Source organism: Mirounga angustirostris, unplaced genomic scaffold (genome assembly GCF_029215605.1).
Source record: "Mirounga angustirostris isolate CCGP_5_RB_7025 unplaced genomic scaffold, mMirAng1.0.hap1 SCAF_3, whole genome shotgun sequence".
Classification (NCBI taxonomy): domain Eukaryota; kingdom Metazoa; phylum Chordata; class Mammalia; order Carnivora; family Phocidae; genus Mirounga; species Mirounga angustirostris.
The window spans coordinates 64,279,167-64,303,155 of NW_026991711.1; the positions used below are offsets into that span (position 1 = coordinate 64,279,167).

The 23,989-nt window shown below is 36.4% G+C and overlaps 1 long non-coding RNA gene and 2 pseudogenes across 3 annotated transcripts in view; 1 reads left to right on the forward strand and 2 right to left on the reverse strand.

Annotated features, from left to right (window-relative positions):
* LOC135363842 (uncharacterized) overlaps window positions 1–23,989 on the reverse strand; it is a 478,080-nt gene that overhangs the window by 101,430 nt on the left and 352,661 nt on the right. For all 3 annotated transcript variants that reach the window (XR_010410028.1, XR_010410029.1, XR_010410027.1), the window contains one exon: window positions 16,782–16,922. This is a non-coding gene — a long non-coding RNA (uncharacterized LOC135363842). The remainder of the gene's footprint in view (window positions 1–16,781; window positions 16,923–23,989) is intronic.
* Window positions 5,764–6,927, forward strand: LOC123839661 (hsc70-interacting protein-like; annotated as a pseudogene).
* LOC123839946 (U4 spliceosomal RNA) lies at window positions 10,279–10,410 on the reverse strand (annotated as a pseudogene).

Below are 23,989 nucleotides of genomic sequence, written 5' to 3' on the forward strand. Positions count from 1 at the left end.
GGTTTTAGTGTACCTCTCAATATCAGAATTTTGCAATAAAGGTCATGACTGCAGTGTGGTACACTACCCTTAGACATGAACACAGTTCTTTTTAATGACACCAACCTCCCCAGACTAACCCAACCTGGCCCAAATGTATAATAGAAATCAGTGCTATGGAATAAGGACAAAGGTCAGTTCTGGTAGCAGGAGAGGAAAAAGCAAGAAAGACAACAATGGCAAGTTTTCACATTGAGAAGAAAAGAAAGTAAAGAAAGAAGAAAAGCCATCTCTATACTCTTTACTCTGGTGTCATACACTAGGTACATATTCCTCATTAAGTCATCTTAATAAATATTGAGCACTTGCTTTGTGCCTGGTACTGTTCTAGGAGCTGAAGAAAGAATGGTACACAAAAGAAACACCCTGCTCATATGGAGTTGACATTCTAGTAGGGTTATCTTCTATGTGACACCAAACAATATTGCTTGGTGAAGGAGACCACTTGTGAGCTCTACCAGACACAGTCTCTGTTTACTCAAGGTCAATGGGATGTGGCAAAAAAAGACAGACTGCTGGGCTTCTGGGTAACTCAATAAAATGGTAAGGAATAACATATAGGCAATGAGAGAATGTTCTGGTACAGAGTCTGAGACCTTCCCATGGGCCCATTTGTTTGCTTATGCTAAAGGTTTCATTTTCTTCAAAACAGAATTGACCCATGATACATAAAAAGTCATGGGGTAGGGGACAGGTTATTAGCAAATCACTTTGGCACGGAGAGTGTCATATTTCTTTCTGTAGGATAACAACCATTCTTAAAATCATGGTTAGTTAATTATGCTCTCAAAGAGTTCCTAGAGTATTCCTTCAATGGAGTCAGTCATCATAAGCAACATGAATGAATGAAGCTGCTAGTGGTAGAAGACAAAAAGGAGTGAATTGTGGAAGCATACTACCTCTAAAGCCATTCAAACCTACTTTTTAAGAACACTATTCAGGCTAAATTTGGCCCAAAGGCTGTTAAATTACAATCTCTGCCATAATATTATGAAAAACCAAGCTCCTTGAATTATAAGTAATAATAATTATTGTCATTATTTTGGTCATAGGAGTATTATTACTGCACACCTCTTATTTTGCCAGTCAATATCTAGTCACTCAGCCTTTCATAATCATAACCCACTTTTCTTTATGGGAAACCTACCTGTACCCTATTTTCTGACCATATGCTTTGAATGGGTTCCTTCCTCCCAGTAAGAGAGGCAGCATTTGACCTGGCATAAGCAAATCAAAGCATTATAATTCTCCAGAGAGTGACTGATTTTGTAATAAGCACATGATCTAATAAGAACTAATGAGATGCAAACTTTTCTTGTTATTTGTGGAAAACAGATTTTTGTTTCTTATTTTGGATGTGAAAGTGAGACATTGTGAGGTCTGCAGCATGGTTTCCATCATCACGGGATTGTGAAGGTGGAGACTGTCTGACAGAAAAACCAAGGAAGTGTCTTGGACATGGTGAGTGGTTGCTTAAGATTTATTGGGCAAATGAATGAACAGCATTGGAGTTTCCAGATCTGGGTTGCCAAGGCAACTTAACATCTGTATATGGTACAATTTCCTAAACTCTAAAGTAAAAGGTGATCTAAATCAGTGACACTTAAACTACCTACAGAGGGTAAGGGAGTATAACCAGAAATTGCCTCTCACCACTGGAAATTTTATTCAAGTTTTATGTTTTATTTTAAGTATAGGCATTGTTTTGTTTTCATAATGTTTATTTTAATATTGTTAAAAAAAACAAAATTCAACCAAGTAAATTTGAAGAACTAATTGATTTTCTTAAGCAACTCATCAATCAGGCAGCATCCAATCTAGCAAGTAGAGGGGAGCTCTGGGGAGTTGTGCAAAATGGAAGGTTTTTATAAGAAGGAGGGTGGAGCAAGAAGTTATTAGCAAAATAAAAGAAAAGGTTATTTCAGGCCAGTCACTTTCCCTTAGGGCAGGGGGTCTTTTTAGGTAGATTACTTCATCTTCCTTTAGGGGTAAGGGGGGCATGGAGAGGGTCCATGTGACAGATGACCTCGTTGGTTCTGACCAGAAAATTCCAGATTAATTGGCTTAAATCCCAGTCCTGGAGAGGTTAAAACTACAACTAAATCCTGGTTTGCTGACCTAGGGCAAGTGACTCCACCTTGGGCCTGTGGTTTTCTTTTTAACAATATTAAAATAATCCTCAAGTAAAAACTGATATTCCAAGAAGATGGGAAAATTTATTCTCTACCTTCAAGTAATCCCTAGAACATTGTCTTTGCCCTAGAGGTATTGAAAAATATGGGACTAGAGTTTTCATAAAGAAACATCCACTATTAAAAGTCTGTTAATTTGCATTTCTGAACACTTAACCTTCAAGATATTCTGTCAACAATTTATAAGTAAAGAAATAATATTACTGAGCTTTCCTGTAATTCAAGTTAAGAAAACATTATCAAATAGATGTCCCTTGAGAATTCAACTAGGCCTTCTTTGTATTCCCTCCTTGTATTTCTTCTCATCACCACCATTCATAAACTCAACTACTTTCCTTCCACTGTTTTGGCCATTAAAATTATCATATGAATTTGAAGATTGCTACTCAACCAGTATGAATAAGCAGCCCTGCCCCTCCTCATCCATGATGTAAATATATGTATAAAGTGATTTTTTTAAAAGATATATCTTTTAGGCTTTTACAAGTCAATAGACTGTTTTGCCCACCTTATTTCAACTAAAGAAAGTTTTTTAAAAAGTGTGGGAGGGTAATGTTAAACAAGTTCCTAACTCCCTGACAGCTTTATTTCAATGTGTCCAGCTCTGAGGAAGCGAAGCTTCCTGAGTCCTGCCAGGACGTGGTAATATCCAAAATCCTGAGGACATTCTGCTAACTTGAGGAGTAATTGTGGAAACAGCATGTTACGGAATTGAAAACTAATCCTGGATTTTCCAGTGCAATGTACATTTCCTGGAACATTCAACTCCCCCCAGGCAGAAGTCACAATGTTTATAGCTTTCAGCCTCACTGTTTGTAAATGGAAAGCTGACCTCAGAATTCACAATCACTGATTAAGCTGCTGTTTTTTATCCAATATTGGGGGTGGGGAAGGACAGTGGGTTCTCTCATACTGAACCATAAACACATGTTTTGTTATGTGTAATAAATTCCCTAACAACGCACTTCTTTTGAAGTTCAGGAAGGATGAGGGATGTAATAGAATACTTGAGCCAAAAGCTTAAAGAGCCTGTCTAGTTGGCATATCAAGTTAAAAATGAAAAGAAATCCCTATAGATAGTGTACTATATGTATTCCATGATTTTATTTTTCAGTGTCAACGTAATAGAATGCTAAAGCTAGAAGGACTTTAGAGGTCACCTAATCCAGTCCTCTCTTTACAAAAGAGGAAACTGAAAGCCACTGAAGTAAAGGAACTTACTCAGAGTCACATAGATAGTGTCAATACAGAGAACAGTTTAAATTCTCCTGACATCTAATACAGCATTACTTTACTGCATAAATGATTGTATAGAACATACACGGATTCTGTATGTTAACTACTAATGAGTGTCATGTACAGATTGTGACACACCATTTTAAATATACCTGAGTTGTATTTCTCACAGTCTTCATGTTTGTAAAGCCAAGAATTTAGCCATTACATTGATCTGAGGCCTTGCTCATTGGATCTACTTTACCCTACCTCTGCCTGCCCATTAAGAAGTGCTTTTGACTAAGCCAGAAAGCTCAAAAAGCACTTGTTAGTAAGTCTGACTTAGCTGAGTCAAGAAAAGAAGGATCAATTATGAGTTAGGAGGAAAAGTACTGGGTCAGCGTGTAAGGACATTTCCTAGTTTCTATATTTGACACTTTGACATCTTGGTATTAAAGGGAAACAGAATATGCCATCCCAAAACACGTCCCTTTGGTATAAAGACTATTTTAGGCTGATTATTTTTATTATTATTTTTTAAAGATTTTATTTTTTTATTTGACAGAGAGAGACACAGCAAGAGAGGGAACACAAGCAGGGGGAGTGGAAGAGGGAGAAGCAGGCCTCCCGCTGAGCAGGGAGCCTGATGTGGGGCTCGATCCCAGGACCCTGGGACCATGACCTGAGCCGAAGGCAGATGCCCAATGACTGAGCCACCCAGGCGCCCCTAGGCTGATTATTTTTAAGAAACAGATGAGAAAAGCTCTGGAAACCAATAGAAATTATTAAAGACGTTTGCATTTGCAAGGGAAATCTCCATTTGTATGGGCGTCTTCCTCTCAGTATCAGGAACAGGAGAACACCTAAATCTATAGAAACTCCTGAATAAGATGCTGACTTAAATCTGCATAGCAACTATACCCTTCTTTACTGTGTTTGCCTGATAACCTCCCATAACTGGCTTCCCCCATCCCAACATCTTTTGTTTTTAGTTGGAGATGGTATTTAAAGTGGTGATTTGGGCCATTCAGGTTATTACTCAGTTTTCCTGTGTACCTCGTATGTACATAGGAGGAAATAATATACATGTTATTATACTTCTGTTTGCTTTTCTCCTGTTAATTTGCCCTTTATTATAGAAGGGTCTCAGACAAGAACCTACAAAGGTAGAGGAGGAATCATTTTTTTCTCCTCTACAGTGTCTCACAGGCCCTGGAGGGACTGCCCCTCCCAGGGCCAGCCAATTCCTAGAGAAAGTAAAGAACTGGCCTGCAAGTGTACCTTCCCTATGTTCACCAACCAATCTAGAGCCCACACCCCAACCACCTCCTTTATTGGCTTTCACTCTCTGGGCCAGTATTCCCCTGCCCTAATCACCCCAGAGCCAGGAAACAGACAACTAATGAAACCAACACACTTTAACAAATATTTTATCATTCTAGCCTAATGAAACTGGCTAACTTGATTGATTTATGAGCCTATTTTGCAGAAGTTGACTGACCACCAATGAGACTAGCTAAGATTGGAGCCAACTGGGAAGAATTCTTACAGCTGTGCAGAAGGGACAAGGAAAGAACAAAAGTAACCTCTGATGACCCACCTAGAGATCTTTCCCCCTTCATCATGCTTATGCCACCATTTTCTAAACATGTATCACATTAAGAGGCATGATTCCTGAATACACATGCTCAGAAAGGACACCTCCCTTTGTCCCTATATCCAGTCATCATACTCCAGTCTACCCCTTACCCTTAAATACACCAACCTAGGGAGGTGTATTGAGAAATACACCTTCAGGGAGGTGGACTTGAGAAATCCTCTCCTGTCTCCTTGCTTGGTGCCCTGTAATAAAACCTATTTCTCTGCTGCAAAAGACACTGGTGTCAGTGTTTGAATTGATGCACACTGGGCAACAGGCCCTTGTCTGGTCACCCTAAGAACAGCCTCTACACCCCAGAGCCCACTCAAATTATTCAAACAAGCCAATCTTAAACCTGCTTGCCCTGTCTTGCCCATTACTTCCTGTGGAAAACACATTTTCCCCTTTCTCCTTCTGCTTGCCCACATTTTCCCCTTTCTCCTTCTGCCTCCCGACCAACACTGGTGGATCTCCCATGTGGCCCTGTGTGGTGTGATATGTCCCTTCCTCTTAGGAACTGTGAGTAACAAACTATCTTTCCGAGCAGCTGGGGAGGTTCTAGTCTGTTCTGTCTCGCGGCAGCCTCCCCCTTCCACACGATCACACTGAGCTAGTACCCACGCTTGGAATCGGGCCGCAACCTCAGCCGTGCCTGCCGCCTGCCACTGGCTCTGGACCATGGACCCTCGCAAAGTGAGCGAGCTTAGGGCCTTCGTGAAAATGTGTAAGCAGGATCCAAGCGTTCTGCACACCGAGGAAATGCTCTTCCTACGGGAGTGGATGGAGAGCATGGGGGATAAAATACCACCTGCTACTCATAAAACTAAATCAGAAGACAATATCAAGGAAGAAAAAGCAGATAGTAAGAAGGTGGAGGAAAACATAAAGACAGATGAACCATCAAGTGAGGAAAGTGATCTAGAAATTGACAATGAAGGTGTGATTGAACCAGATACTGATGCCCCTCAAGAAATGGGAGATGAAAATGTAGAGATAACCGAGGAAATGATGGATCAGGCAAATGATAAAAAAGTGGTTGCCATTGATGCCCTAAATGACGGTGAACTACAGAAAGCCATTGACTTGTTCACAGATGCCATCAAACCGAATCCTCACTTGGCCATTCTGTATGCCAAGAGAGCCAGTGTCTTCATCAAATTACAGAAGTCAAATGCTGCCATTTGAGACTGTGACAGAGCTATTGAAATAAATCCTGATTCAGCTCAGCCTTATAAGTGCAAGGGAAAGCACACAGACTTCTGGACCATTGGGAAGAAGCAGCACATGATCTTGCCCTTGCTTATAAACTGGATTACGATGAAGATGCTAGTGCAATGCTGAAAGAAGATCAACCGAGGGCCCATAAAATTGCTGAACATCGGAGAAAGTATGAGCGAAAACGTGAAGAGTGAGAGATCAAAGAAAGAATAGAAAGCGTTAAGAAGGCTCGGGAAGAACATGAGAGAGCCCAGAGGGAGGAAGAAGCCAGACGACAATCAGGAGCTCAGTATGGCTCTTTCCCAGGTGGTTTTCCTGGGGGAATGCCTGGTAATTTTCCTGGAGGAATGCCTGGAATGGCAGGGGGGATGCCTGGAATGGTAGGAATGTCTGGGCTCAATGAAATTTTTAGTGATCCAGAGGTTCTTGCAGCCATGCAGGATCCAGAAGTTATGGTGGCTTTCCAGGATGTGGTCCAGAACCCAGCGAATATGTCAAAATATCAGAGCAACCCAAAGGTTATGAATCTCATCAGTAAATTGTCAGCCAAATTTGGAGGTCAAGCGTAATGCCCTTCTGACAAATAAAGCCCTTGCTGAAGGAAAAGTAACTTCGATCACCTAATGGATGCCACAGTAATACAAACCAGTGTACCTCTGACCTTCTCATGAAGAAAGCTGGGGTGCTGTGAAGAGAATCCCTACCCCTCTGCCCCACATGCAACTGAAACATTCTACAGTGGTTTGCCATTAGGGTATTCATTCAGATAATGTTTTTCTACTAGGAATTACAAACTTTAAACACTTTAAACCTTAAAAATATTTTAAAACATATTAAAAGGGTATGTTAGTCTCTACATCTTTCTTTACTAATCATTTCAATTTTTTTCCTTTGGATTAATTGGGCAAGGAAGATACCTCAGTGTGGAAGATTTATTGCTCAGTTTGAGTGAAATAAAGGTTTATTAGTGGGAGGCAAATATAACATTTAAATAGATGAAGTTTGAGTTGGAGATATGGTTTCTGAGGCATTTTGACTTGTCTTTTTAAATGCTTTATTTTTTAAATACAATTTATTTGGATAAAACCATTGTGACCACCAGTATTGCAGTAGGACCTGGGTAGGGACTGGAAGTGCTTGGCAGGGCAGCAGCAACTTTATTCCTTTTATGTAGTGTGCACCCGTGTGCAGATGCATTTAAATCTTACACTGTGGTGAAGGGATAATTTTTATAATGCTGCAGTAGAATTGGATTACTTAGCTGAGTTCTTGTCTGATATAGAAAATAAATGTTTTGCATTATTTCCATACACACAAAAAAAACAAACTATCTTTCCAATGGAAATCTTTGCTTGATCTGTTGACCTCACCATATCTGAATAAGAGCATCTACATTTTACAACAAAGAGGTCAAAGTCCAGGAAAACTAAAGGTGCCAAAATCCAAAATGGATTTAAAGAAAGCAAGAAGAAACAAGAGATAAGCTATAAGTAGGGAGAATATGGCAAAGGTCTAGCTCAGGAAGAACTCTGCAAACCCAGAATTCTGATTGTGGTATAATTTTGGTGCCTTCCTGATAATACAGGAGGATTGCCTTAAAATGGCATATTAACAATTTCTTGAACACACTGCCTAATAAATGATATGTGAGAACTTTAACATTCCTAGACAAGACTCACTATGTAGCATTCCCATGATCAGCGCCCCAATTGTAATCCATACCAGAATGTTAAAATAGCCTCTTGATCATCTCCTGCTTTTTCTTTCTCCATTCCTTAATTCATCTCTTCTACTGTTTCTAAGCCATAGCTTGTATATTGATAAGAATCCTCCATAATTTTTTTATTTCTTTTTCAATTACATACTGAATCTTCACTATTATATTTAAAGCTATTCAAATACTGTCTCCAGCATAGCCACCAGCCTTGACTTCCACTATTCCGCTCTATTCTCTATCATCTGGCTAACTTAAACCATCCATTGTTCCCAGCACATTCTCCCCATGCGCTGAACTACTCCATCGATAGAAGCACCATAAAATGTATTTTATAATATTAGCTTTAGAAACAAGTATACCTGGGTCTGAATGCTTAGCTCCTCCAACAAACCGTACTCTGATCCTGGAACTTTAAGTTTTCCTCATGCTGGAGGAATCAGAATGGGTTCCCCGGGGAATCACCAAAATAATAATATCCATGTTATAGAAGTCTTAAACAGGTTAAATGAGATAGTATGTATAAAGATTTCAGCACAATTTTGATGTGAATTAATTCTAGTTAATAGCAACTGTTATATCATTTCTAACCTTAAAGTAGTGTTCCTGAGTTTTCAAAGTATATCATATACACTGCCAAGTATATTCAAGAAGTTCTGATATATGTTATAATTGATGTCATTTTCAAATGAAAAAAACTCATACTCAAGAGAAATAACTTGCTCAAGCTCATACAGTTAGGTAAGAATTACAAGTTTCTTCACTGCTTCTTAATTTCACTCTTTCTTCTCTACACTAAGCTGACCTAATGCCCATAAAGTCATTTAGTGAAGGGACTGTGACTCATTTATCTTTTACTTTCACAGTACTTGAGAATTTTTTTAATTTAATTTAAATTAACTTCATTTAAATTAACTTAATTTAAATTAACTTCATTGAGTATTTATGTGTGCAGCATTGTTTTAAGAAATTTATATAAATTATATCATTTAAATATGATGATACCTCACAAGATATATATTATAATGTCCATTTTCAAGTGAGGAAATGGAGAATCACAGAGATTAGCCTGCTCAAACCACACAGCAGTATTTGGGAACACCAAGGCTACCTATGGCAAAATGTGCCACATTAAATAAGCTGCAAGTCAAAACAGGCATGTAATTCATTTCTATTGAATTAAATTTTAATAGACATCTGGAAAATACATCCTCCCACTCTGCTAAAGAGTGTAAAAATGGTGACATGTTCTGGAAAACCTGTGTGCATGTGTGTGTATGTGTTTGGGTGTGTATAGTATGAGTGTCCTGTGTATATTTTAATAAGCATTCTAACTTTCTTTCAATACTAATAGAAATCCTCAGTTTAACACATGGCTACTCTGGGAGCAGGGGGCAGGGATAAGGGTGCAGACATATGTGCCATGGGAAAAACCTTTTCAGCCTCCTTTGCAGCTAGCTGTGACCCTGTGGAAAGTTCTGATCAATGGGATGTTAGGAAAAATGATGTAAATTAAGTTCTGAGACATACCTTAAAGGCAAGTGCAAGCTACTTCTCCCTTTCCCCTTCCTGCTGAAAACATAGATATGATGGCTGGAGGTACAATTTAGACCAGGACAGTAAATATCATTCCCTAGGAATGACAGTATGGAAATCTCAAGGTAGCCCGAGTCTCAGTTAGCTACTGAGCCATCCTGCCTTTACTGAACTCTAAATCCTAACTTCCACTTAAACCACTGTTATTTTGGCTCTCGATAGCTGAATTATTACAAAACTTATTTACTAATTATTTACTAATGACTAAGACAGAGCTAACAAAAAAAGAAGGAAACAATTGAAATGTATTTTTGAGGGATTGATGAGTTAAGTATCAAGCCATAGAAATATGGAATCTCAGAGTTGGGAGGGATATAAATAGTCTAATCTACACACAGAGGTGATGCTCAAATCCACTCTCCAAACTTTACAAAATGAAGGAAAGCTATAAATATGCTGAATTAGATCTAAAGTAAAGTGTGAAATTTTGACAGTTGTCAGAGCCACATCTGAGTTAAGTAAGTACTTGTTACTTGAGTGGAGTATGTGCAAAGCACTGGTATGAGCCTAAAACACGCTGGTTCTCTATGAGATGCCACAGGAGGGACAAAACTGTCAGGAGACACTGAGGAGGCCCAAAGGGGGTATTTCTGAAAAGAAGATTATCAGATGCTCACATAAGATTTACCACTCAAGCTATATCTAATGTCTATTTTGTTCATCTAATTCAGAAGACTTTGACTCAAATTGTAGGGACTTATTTTCTCTTATTGTGTCCCTCAGTGCACATCTTCAATTAGCAATAATCGCGCCTCGGATAAACCTCATTGGCTACGATACTGCCACTGCGCAAAGCTCAGTGAACATCTTCAATGATTTCCTTCATGGGAAGCAGGACCAGATCACATGAGACTCATTTTGGTTTTTAAAATATGTGTATTGAGTTATATTTGCATGATTATGCAGACAAGTTGAAAGTGAGGTCATTATTGCTGTACAAAGAGAAACTGTGGTTTATTCTCATGTTTATGCCAACTGTTCAGAAGGAAAACAGAAAACCAAAGATGCTTACATGCTGATAGTGCCTTAGCTAGCCGGAAGTTCAATACTATGCTCCTTAGCAGTGTGACACAGCATCTGTCTAGAGGCCTGAGAAATTGTAATATTCAGGCATTCAGCAAAGAGATTCCAAGAATGATTAAGACATGTTACTCCCTTCTGTACCTTAAGGGGCAGAGATGGGTAAGAAAAGAACAACTTGCCCCATGAGCAACCAGGATCTTCCTGCTTGACTTCTGGATTAACCCAGTTCCTCACCCCAGAGTTTAGAGGCTTGCACTAACCCTGTAGCACCAAAGCAAGGCTTCACACCCATCTTCCTGAATATATCTTTCCTGAATATATCCTCAAGAACTGATTATAAAAGGCCAACCTAAAAGATGCTCTAAAATCTGTTGAAAATTCAATTCTCTTCATCTAACATAATTGCTTCTCCAACCATTTAGCATATTTCTCTCTTTTTTTTTAAAGATGTGATTTGTTTTTTTCTTTTTTTTCTTTTTTTTGTAGTTTTTAATTTTTTTATATTATGTTAGTCACCATACAATACATCATTAGTTTTTGATGTAGTGATCCACAATCCATTGTTTTCATATAACACCCAGTGCTCCATGCAGTACGTGCCCTCCTTAATACCCGTCACCTGGCTAACCAATTCCCCCTCCCCCCTCCCCTCTAGAACCCTGTTTGTTTCTCAGGTCCATAGTCTCTCATGGTTCATCTCTCCCTCCAATTCCCCCCTCCTCATTTTCCCCCTCCTTCTCCTAATGTCCTCCATGCTATTCCTTATGTTCCACAAATAAGTGAAACCATATGATAATTGACTTTCTCTGCTTGACTTATTTCACTTAGCATAATTTCCTCCAGTCCCATCCATGTTGATGTAAAAGTTGGGTATTCAGAGAAAAAAAATAAATAAATAAAGATGTGATTTGTATGTTCCAGTGAAGTGGGAATAAACTGTTACAAAATGTATTTTTGTAAAAAGAAAAAAGCAGGACTACTTGGAAAGTTTTGTTTGACTTGCATTCTCCACTGGTCATGTGCCCACAAACAATGCTGCTATGATCTATTATCAAAACGTATTTTACTCCTTTAGAAGGGCTGAAATAACTTCTAGTGGTTATGTCACAACTAGCTAAAAATAAAAGCATTCAATTGTACATTTCTATATTAATTGTATTTGTCACTATTTTTATATTGTAAAAAAAGTATTAACATTTAAGCAAAATAATTTTTTTATTTAATAAACACTCTTAACCTGATTATTTGGTTGGAGTTAAAGACCAAGTATTTTATAAAATCACAATATCATCTTCTTTATAATATTTGCTTATTATAAAAAATGTTTAAAGAAAAAAATTGTAACTATGTGTGATGATGGATCTTAATTACACTTACTGTGGTGATTTCACAATATATATAAATACTGAATCATTATGCTGTACACCCGAAACTAACATAATGTTAGATGTCAATTATATCTCACTTAAAACAATTTTTTTTTTTTTAGAAAGAGAGCACAGAAGCAGGGGGTGAGGATTCAGAGGGAAAGGGAGAGAGAGAATCTTAAGCAGGCTCCCCCCCAGCACAGGAGCCCACACGGGGCTCGATCCTACAACCCCGAGATCATGACCTGAGCCGAAATCCAGAGTCAGACACTTAACTGACTGAGCCACACAGGCACCCCAATTAATCTCACTTTTTTTAAAAGTTCAAAAAATGTATGAAATACAAGTGTAAAGAAGAAATAATCCCATCATAGAAATTTTAACAAAACCATATTCTGCTACATTTTATAAAATGTTAACATATTTTATATTTAAAATTATGTCACAAGCATTTTTCCATGTTTAAGATATCTTTTCTTCTCCTTGATATTTTATTTGCATTCTTTTTTGCTACATGGACTATATTTTATTTGCTTTTAACTCCTTAAGTTTCTTGGAAATCTTCTGGCAGTAGAGGTTAAAGATTCTTCTAAACATATTTCATTATAGTGCTGTTCAAAATAAAGAATAAATGTACTTCATTTAAGTCACCCCTTTATATGATTAAAAAAAATTAAATTTAGGTTCGATCTGTCCCTTATTGTGGTGGCAAGACACGTGGGTTTAGCTCTGTGATAAAGGGCCCCGGTCTCTGCATGACATCCACATCATCAAGTTCAGGGGCACAAAAACTAACACATTTAAGTTCATCCTTGTGGCTCCAGCTCATGCTTGTGCATTCCAGGTTGGTCTTTTTAAAAAACAGCTTTATTGAAGTATGAGTTACATTCCATAAAATTCACACAGTGTAGGTGTACAATTTATTGACTTATAGTAAATTTACAAAACTGTGTATCCAACAGCATAATCCAGTTTTAGAATATTTCTAACAGGGCCTTTTCTGAATATTTCATATAAATGGCTTCAGACAATATATAGTCGTTTGGACCTGACATCTTTCATCTAGCATAATGATTTTGAAGTTCATGCATGTTACAGAATGTATCAGTGTTTTGGTTTTTTCATTATATGAATATACTACATTTTGTTTATACATTCATGATAGAAATTTGAAATGTTTTTGATTTTTGTCTATTTTGAATATGTTGCTATGAACATTTCTGTTCAAGGTTTTGCATGAACATATGTTGCCATTAGATTCATAGAAATAGATGTTGGATTCTATGATAGGTAAGTTTATATAGCTATTTATGAAACTGCCAAACTGTTTTCCAAAGTAGCTATGCCATTTCACATTCCAACCAACAATGTGTGAGGGTCCCTGTTTCTCCACATCTAGCCAATATTTGTTATTAACCGTCTTTCCTATTATAGCTATTCTAGTAGGCATGCATTGGTACCCTGTGATTTTGATGGGCATTTCTCTAATAACATGATTATTGAGTACCTATTTCGGTTTTTATTAGCCATTTGTATGTCTTCTCTGATGAAAGGTCTGTTCAAGTCTTTTGCTTATTTTTTAAATTAGGTTGTCTTACTATGATCAAGTTGTGAGAGTTATTTATATATTTCAGATGCAAGTCCTTTATCACATACGTAATTGCAAATATTTTCTCCAGTCTATAGCTGGAGTGTTTCTGGACATTTTTAATTTTTATGATAAAAATTTATAATTTTTATGATAAAATTTTTAAAAATTTATCATTTTTTCTTTTTTGGTCTGCTTTTGGTGTCATTTCTAAGATCTTTGTACCTAATCTAGGGCCACAAAGTTTTTCTCCTATGTGATCAACCTAGAAGTTTTAGCTCTTACATATAGCTCTATAATCCATCATGAGTTATTTTTTATTTATGGTGTGAGGTATGAGTCTAAGTTCTTTTTTTTTTTCCAAACAGATGTCCAATTGTCCCAGAACCACTTGCAAATTCTATCCTTTTCCCCACTGAATTTCCTTGGCACTTCTGTTCCAGCTTGTTCTGGCTCTCTCTCACTTTACATCAATCTTTGTTTCCCAAATGCCTGCCCTATAAGTATCAAGCTCCAGCATCAGACAAGAAGACAAATGTTGCAGAGACTGTTTAAGCAGCTCCAAAAATTGCATATGGTTAAAATCCTTAAGATAGATAGGTAGATAGACAGACAGACTGTCTCTTACTGGTTTTGTTTCTTTGATTGAATTCTCACTAATAATCAGGACTATACTTACCCTACAATGCTGAAATTTTCAACTAAAATTTTTTTTGGTAAATGTTACTCAGCCAATCAAAGATTTGCTATTTATATTGAGAGTGGAAATATTCTCTAACTACTAGTTAGGCATACCTCTGTATTCTACCGGTTTAGTGTTCACATCTAAGTCCTTTAATTTTACAAACCTCCCAATTCTTGAGATGTTGAATTTACTCATCTCTTAGTATGTATATAATAAGTTGTTTTATGCCATCCAGGTCTGAGGATGTCTTTCTGTTGAATTTATAGATAAATGAAAATTTAATTGTGTATTAAATTCTTGACCCAAGGGATGTTTTTGTTTCCTTGGAAAACCATAAGGAAAGATATATGTTTATTTTCTCATTCTTTTGTCAATATAATATTAACTCTCCTCTTTTTACTATTCCCAGACACTTCCGGAAATTTTTAATTAATACATTTTGAAGATGTTCTCCTGAGAGCATATGATTAGAACTGCTGTGCTTCTTTTTTTTTTTTTTTGAGATTTTATTTATTTGACAGAGAGAAACAGCAAGAGCAGGAACACAAGCAGGGGGAGTGGGAGAGGGAGAAGCAGGCTTCCCAGGGAGCAGGGAGCCCGATGTGGGACTCTATCCCGGGACCCTGGGATCATGACCTGAGCTGAAGGCAGACGCTTAACGACGGAGCCACCCAGGCGCCCAGAACTGCTGTGCTTCTGATAAATTAAAATCCTTGTCATTAGGCCATGCCTCTCTGTATATCTTATTGGACTTTTTAAGCTTAAAATCTACTCCTTTTTTTTTACATTAATATAATTACTCTAGTTTTCCTTTACTTAGTACTTCCCAGAAAATCTTTTTTCATTTTTTACATCCCAACTTTTCAGTTTATTTTTGTTTTAGATATACTTCTTAATAATATCATATGATAAAAATTTGCACTTTATCTTATCATTTTTCTTTTAATTGTGTAATTTAACCCAATTATGTATATTGTGATTAAGTAAGTGCTACCATCTTGCTTGCTTTATATTGTTACCACTTTTTCTCTCCCTTTTTGTCCTTCCTTTTTGGGGTTAAGTATTTTTTTCTTTGTTTTCTTCTTATTCCAATTTTTTTCCTTGTAGATATATACAATTTGTTCTTTTTAATTGGTAACGCTTGAACTTTTACCATGCATGTTTATTATTTAATGATTTCTGAAGTTAATGTATTAATCCCACCCATGAACAACATAAGCACTGTAGACTATGTTAACTCATTAGAGAAGGGATTGATGAGGCTCAAACATGGACAAAAGCAATAAAATCCTGAAACACTTCTTCAAGGTACAGCATAATATCTCATTTTCTGTGAAATATTATATCAGTTTCTGTCAACGTCTAGTGCGTTGGGGTCCCTGGGTAAGGGTCTACGAAATCACCAGGACACAGGGGATGCAGAGCAAAGGCAGCACTTGCAACTGCATACTGCCGTTTATTACTCACATAGCTATATACTCGCAGTGATCAGATAAACATAACAATGTGTACTTAAAGTATCAACCCAACATCCGTGAAGTAAGATACACGAAATTCAACAAGAACAAAATACATCCTGTTTATGCTTGCAGAATAAAGAATTCTCTTAGCCATCCTTCCTTTGGAGACAACATGTTCTTTGTCTTTAGAAAGAACACTTCTGTTTAGAAAGATACACTTTAAGCTAGGCAAGAGCCACTTCCTGCTGATCCAGGCATTTAGAACTTGCAACATGAGATAAGGGGAAGAGAACATTTTCTCCTCCTGGCCCAGGCCTGCCTGGCCGTCCTTAACCTCAGTGCAGTCCTCAAATGATCTGGGCCTGCAAGGGGCCTACAAGCCTACACCATCTCAAGTTTCCCAAAAGTTGATCATTCTCTTGCCCCCATCTTACTTAACACACTAATTGTCTTTGTGTATATGCATACTTTAGTATGATTTCCTTGAAGATGAGGAATATATCACCTTTTTTTTTAGTAGTACCTGACACCAGACATAGTATATATTAGTATACATTTAGTCTAGTGAATGAATTTTAAAAAGTAACAATTTTATGTTCCTATGCATTTATGACTTTTTGTTCTCTCATATTTTATGGAGATAAACAGCTTTATCAAAAACTTTACCCAGCATGACAACTCATAAGAGAGAAAACCTTAGTAAGATTCAAATCACAGTTCATATATTTCGTATATATGTGTCTACATTTTTTATTTTAAGTATTATTCTGGTCTTTGCCCCTAATTCATCCAAACAGCTTAAGTATAATGATTTTAATTTGAGAGAAGCAGGTTAGGCCTTTTACAAATTATTCTATAAAATTAAATCTGTGTCATAAAGAGTTCCATGTGTTTAGGAAGCAAAAGAGGGAAGCTGACCTAATTATGGCTGAGCTAAATGAGCTGTGGTTATTCTTACGTTTATTCATATTTTGAAAGAAAAATGAAAACTATCCTATGCTATCTTAAAACACCTTCTGCATTATTTTCTCAAAATTTTATTTACCTTTGTATGTCATGCGGCTTTCACATTCAAAGTTTTTCCAAACTCCCCTAGGGCAAGAATCATGGGCTGTGCAGATCTGCATCCTCCCTGGCAGCCAACATAGCATGCAGTGGTCACTTGGTAAATTTGTGATCATTGTGTCTAGAAACAAATGAATATATGAGTTAGTGAGTGAATAAAGATACAAGAGAATAACTAAATGCAATGGCCTGTCATTTTCTACCTAGCTTTTTTGCAACTTCCCCATTATTATTTAGAATTTAAATTTTATTTAAATTTATTTAAAATTATTTGAATATATTATTTTGTTTTAAAAAGGAACATTTCTTTTTTTGTTTGTTTGGCTGTTTTGTGTTTTTTTGTGTAGTTCAAACTGAAACAGTCCATAAGTTTATGAGTGTGCATTAATAAATATTCCTTTTAGTTATTAGAAATGGAATGAATTACATAACCATATTTTGAAAAGAAACCAACAAAAATGGAGAAAAGAGGTAACATGAAAAAGAGAAATAGACCAAAGGGTTAAAAAGGACCTCTGAAACACATCTGAGATGTGCACCCAAATGCAGACAAAATTACACATTAGTCATTTCAGATTATGGAGTACAACCATCCTTCCTAACAAGTTGACTTTTTTAAAAGTCACCAGAAATAACTTCCCAATATTAAGTCAAAATTTCTCATTATGATAAGAGATAAACATGACTGATGCTGTGATAAAAGTCTCATGTGTACTGATTGTTTTATTTATTTCTCATGATCCTTTGACCTAGGAAGAAAAGATGAAACCAAGGTTTAGAGGGGCTAAGATATTGGCAGAACCAAGACTTGACCATAGGAAATCTGATTTCAGGGTCCACCCTCAAAATTATTATACTCTTTGCTTTCCAGTGCAGTAATATAAATAATTCTCTTTATAGCCAATTGGTAGTACAACAACAACAATAGATCTTCACTCTTAGGAACCCTCAATTTAATAGATATTCATATATTTGAGGTTACTTTTTAGAGTTAATTCCTATTTTAAGAGGCAGTAATATAGGGATAATTGTAGTCCCTGCTTCTTCTTCCTCTCTCTATGTCCTGCTCCAAACATTCCACAACACATCCCCATCCCCTCCACATAGACACACCACTTTTTAATCTGTACCTAGTCTACCTAGTATACACAGGTCAGTTTTTCATATGTTCTTCAGCTATAGCAAATAGGAAGATAAGAATGCTACTAGTACTTGAAATTTCATGTTTCCAGAACCATCCAAGAGGTAGGTGACACAGGAAGTAAGACAGTTAAGTGACTAAGAATTTAAGTTCCAGAATTAAAGTGTCTGGCCTGTAATTACTATTTGTGAGACATCAGGCAAGTTTTTATTAACCTCATCTGTAAAATGGGGGAATAAAACAATTTCCAGTTGTTGTAAGGATCTAATTATATAGTCTCTATAATGTTTTTCACTTAGGCATGGCACATAGTAAATGCTCAACTAATGTTAGATATCTATGTTAATTCTTCTCTGGAAAAAGATCTAGTATCAAATTGTGCCATAATTAAGTTGTTGTTTGTGGTGCTTTTTAGCAGATTCAGTATGTCAGCTACATAGAAAACCATCTATTGTCCAAATGTTAACACATTAATTATTTAGAGGACTCCTTTGCAATTCTGCAATTCTACATAAAGCAGGAAATAAATGTGTTACAAGAGCCATATTAAGTTTCTGCCATGGAAGATAAAGGCATTCTGATATTATTTAGATGTAAACATTTTGCCTCTTATTTAACTATTTATAAGGCTCTAAACTGCAATTGGGGAAAGTACTATGTGGTTGCAAGCATTTTTCTGGCCTACCTTTATGAAGAGATGGGATAGCTCTCTTTAAAGAACACAGGTTTGAAATGTCCCCATCAGAATATTATTTCTGCCATCTACACAACCAACATGAATCTCTAGTTTACCTGCTCTAGCTTCTTACCAGAAACTTCCATCTCAAATCATGCATTCCACTTATGGTAAATACCTGACCCAAATATCCAATTGATATAACAGCAATATACTCTCAAAATCTCCAAACCTGATTCCTACATTAAACCAGATATCCATAAAGCCACATGCTGTGCTTGATCTCATTATACCTTCAGTTGTCATAAACTGTTTCTAATTGTAAAGCTATCATCAAATACATCACTCATTTTGTCCTTTATGAAAACATCCACATAAAAATGCCCTCTAATCTCAGAGCCAGATTAAAAATATAAATATAAATATACTTGACAAATTTCTAAGCTTCCATTTTTGGATAATGAGAGCTGTGCAACATGCCAGCTACTAGAATGAAGCTCTATTAAATTTGAGTTCAAATATAAAGCTTTTCACCAACATTTTTATCTTTGATTATCTTAAATAGTTTTATATTTGTCACATAATTTTTAAATCTGATTTTCATACTACCTATTAAAAATGGAGAGAGAGTGAGGGAGGGAGGGAGGACTCACACAAAATTAGAAACTAAAGAGGAGAAATAACAAATGACACCACAGAAATACAAAGGATTATAAGAGAATATTATGCCAACAAATTGGACAAACTAGAAGAAATAAATAAATTCCTAGAAACATGTAACCTCCCAAAACTGAACCAGGAAGATACAGAAAATTTGAACATACTGTTTACCAGCAATGAAATTAAATCAGTAATCACAAAACTCCCAACAAACAAAAGTCCAGAACCAGTTGGCTTCCCAGGTGAATTCTAGCAAACATTTAAAGAGTTAATACCCGTTCTTCTCAAACTACTCCAAAAATCAGAAGAAGGAAACTTCCAAATTTATTCTATGAGGCCAGCATTACCCAGATACCAAAACCAGATAAAGACACTACAAAAAAGAGAATTACAGGCCAATATCTCTGATGAACGTAGATGCAAAAATCCTCAACAAAATATTAGCAAACCAAATCCAACAATGCATTAAAAAAATTATTCACCACAATCAAATGGGATTTATGTCCACGTTGCAAGGGTAGTTCAATATTTGCAAATCAATCAGTGTGACACATCACATCAACAAGAGAAAGGAAAAATAACATATGATCATTTCAATAGATGCAGAAAAAGAATTTGACAAAGTACAAAATCCATTCATGATAAAAACCCTCAACAAAGTAAGTTTAAAGGGAACATACCTCAACATAAAACCCATAGCTAACACCATACTCAATGGTGAATAACTGAGAGCTTTTCCCCTAAGGTCAGGAAGAAGACAAGGATATCCAATTTCACTACTTTTATTCAACATAGTACTGGAAGCCCTGACCACAACAATCAGGCAAGAAAAAGAAATAAAAGCCTTCCAAATTGGTAAGGAAGAAGTACAACTTTCACTATTTGCAGATGACATAATACCATATATAGAAAACTCTAAAGACTCTGCCAAAAAACTACTCAAATTCATAAAGGAATACAGTAAAGTCACAGGATACAAAATCAATATACAAAAATCCATCGCACATCTATACACTAATAATGAAGTAGCAGAAAAAGAAATTAAGAAAACAGTCCCATTTAAAATTGCACCAAAATAATAAAATATGTAGGAACAAACTTAACCCAAGGAGGTGAAAGATCCATACTCTGAAAATTATAATACACTGATGAAAGAAATTGAAGATGACACAAACAAATGGAAAGATAATCCATGCTCTTGGATTGGAAGAACAAATACTGTTAAATATCTATATTGCCCAAAGCAATCTACAGATTTAATGCAATCCCTATCAAAATATCAATAGCAGTTTTCATGGAACTAATAATCCTAAAATTTTTATGGAACCACAAAAGACCCCAAATAGCCAAAGCATTCTTGAAAATGAAGAACCAAACTGGAGGTGTCACAATCCCCGGTTTCAAGATATACTACAAAGCTGTAGTAATTATAACAGTATGGTAGTGGCACAAAAATAGACACACAGATCAAAAGAACAGAATAGAGAGTCTAGAAATAAACCCAAGATTATATGGTAAATTAATCTGTGACAAAGGAGGCAAGAATATGCAATAGGAAAAAGACAGTTTTGTTTTGTTTTAACAAATGGTGTTGGGAAAACTGGACAGCTACATGCAAAAGGACGAAATTAGACCACTTTCTTACACCCTACACAAAAATAAATTCAAAATGGATTAAAAACCTAAATGTGAGACCTGAAACCACAAAAATCCTAGAAGAGAGCACAGGCAGTAATTTCCTTGATATTGACTGTGGCAACATCTTTCTAGATACCTGAGGCAAGGGAAACAAAAGCAAGAATAAACTATTGGGATTACATCAAAATAAAAATCTTCTGCACAGCAAAGGAAATAATCAACAAAAGTACAACCTACTGGATGGGAGAAGATATTTACAAATGATATTTCCAACAAAGGGTTAGTATCTAAAATACATAAAGAACTCCTATAACTCAACACCAAAAACCCCCCAAATAATGCAATTAAAAATGGGCAGAAGACATGAACAGACATTTCTCCAAGGAAGACATACAGATGGCCAGCAGGCACATGAAAAGATGCTCAACATCACTCATCATCAGGGAAATGCAAATCAAAACCACAAAGAGATATCACTGCACACCTGTCAGAATGGCTTAAACACACACACACACACACACACACACACACACGAAACAACAGGTGTTGGTGAGGATATGGAGAAAAAGGAACCCTTGTGCATGTTGGTGGGAAAACTTGTTTCTCAAGTTTCATCTTTCTTCAGTGGCATTCAACATAGGTGCTCTCCCCCTTTTCTTAAGTACACTTTTTTCACTTGCATCTCAGGAACACCTCACTCACTACTTCACTGGCTCCTTCTACCTCTTTGGTTAGCTCCTCTTCTCCAACTTCTAATGGCAGACTCTTCCAGGACTTAGTTCTTGGACCCCTTCTCTATCCTAATTCCTTTCTTTGGTGATCTCATCCAGTCTCAAGACTTTAAATGCCACCTGTATTCCAATGACTGTCTCCCTGACAGAGCCATTAGCCCTAAACTACTCCACCCATCTCAACTGAGGGCAATTCTGTACTTAAATTTCCTCAGGTCTGAAACTTTTAGAGTCATCCTCTTTCTTCTCATATCTTATATCCAATCTCTCAGACAATGTCATTGCCTCTAACTTTGAAATACATCCAGATTCTACTACCTCTCACATCTCCACAGATTCCACCTTGATTTAGGCCAACATCATATCTCACTTGGATTACAACAATAACTCCTAAATAATCTCCTGCTTCTGTCCTTTTCCTACTACAGTCTATTCTCAATGAAATATCCAGGTGGATGTTTTTACAGCATAAATGACATCTCACTTTTCAAAAGTCTCCAGAGGCTTCCAATTTCACTAGAGAAATAGCCAAATTCCTTTATTCATTTAAATGGTGTACTGTTACTTCCTCCCCCTCTTTTTACTGTTGCCTCTCTTATATCATTGTCTTGCTCACTTTACATTGGCCTCTTTGTTTTTCTCTAGCATATCAGATATGTGCCCACCTCAGGGCCTTGGCACAGACTCTTTCTTTTGCCTGGAACGATTTAATCTCATTTCTTTCAAGATCTTTTTCATTCCCTCCTTTGCAATGAAAGTTACTCTGATGGCCCAATTTAAAATTATAATCTGCTTTCCACACTCCTAACTCCTCTTCATTTCTTTCTCCTTTCTTTGGTTTACTTTTTAAAATTTCCTTCCATTTAATTTAGCACTTTTTAACATACTCTCAGATTTACTTATTACATTTATTGACTACTGGCACATACTAGGGATGTAATAAATATTTGTTCAATGAACATGGAAAGAATATCTGTATTGATCAGCGTTCTTACAGACAACAGAATCCACTCTAGGTGACCTGAGGAAAATTATTAGCTAGTTCCCTTTATCTTTGGTACAAATGAAATTAAAAAATAAATAGAAAGTGACTTTTTTATATAATTTCCAGAATCACATGGCAAAATTTTCCAGCTAAAAGAGCAGCTGCTGCCATTACTCTGCCCCATGATCAGAAAGCAAATAAGGAAACTGTTGTAATTATTTGAGCCCAAGAAAAGCCAAATCTTCTTGTCCCCATTCTTGCCAAAATATCGTGTCTCTTCCCTCATGACTGCCACAGTAGAAATGCCCACTTGGCCAAAACGTAGGTCATAAGCACAATCATAGCTGAAGGGCCATCTGATAAATGTAACTTTTATCTTTCCAGTATTTCATCTTTGATCTTTCCAGGAAGTCTTGCTGCAAGGGAGTATGAGTGGATGTTCAATAAGCCAATTATATTATGTATCATAACACACACTGTGGATACTCAACATCAGTAAGGTCATTAACTCCCACACTTAAACCTCTAAACAATAGCAATGTTCTTTGCCTAACCATAAGGCAACTTACCTCACAAAAGTGGAAAAGACCTTCTCCTCAAAATAGGAAATTCAAAATTTAATCAAACATCGCAACCATTTCTGAATGATCAGCCCTCCTCAAATTTAGTCTCATTCCTCTCTCATTATCCTATAAATATATATCCTATAATTATTATGATCAATACCACCACTACTCTTGTGTAAAATGTTAGTGAAAATAGAACAAAAGGAGGGAAATTTGTAATATATAACTAAATATGTGACAGACTAGAAAGGGAAAAAATAGCTTAATCTTCAGTACTATAAATGATCACAAGGCCATATAATTTGTAACTTCCTTTCTTTACTACAAACTCCATGTTCCCTTGGCTCCTAGGCAGCACTAGGAAGGACTCCCAAAGGATATGTATATGTATATATTATAAAATAAGTATATATATAATATCAACTATTTTTATCATATTGGTTGTAAATATTTTTTCATTTGTTCTCTTCTCTATTGACTTTTTACTTCTAATATTTAAATTATTAGGGGATAATACCCTGATATCTCCCCTTGATTTCTTTTATATATCTTTTATACATTATTTTATACAAAGTTTTACATTCAGCATTTTTTACTAATATAGTTTTTCTTTTTTACCCCTAGTTTATAGCATTTCTTTTTTTTTTAAAGATTTTTTTAAATGTATTTATTTGAGAGAGAGAATGAGAGAGAGAGAGAGAGAGCACATGAGAGGGGGGAGGGTCAGAGGGGGAAGCAGACTCCCCGCGGAGCAGGGAGCCCGATGCGGGACTCGATCCAGGGACTCCAGG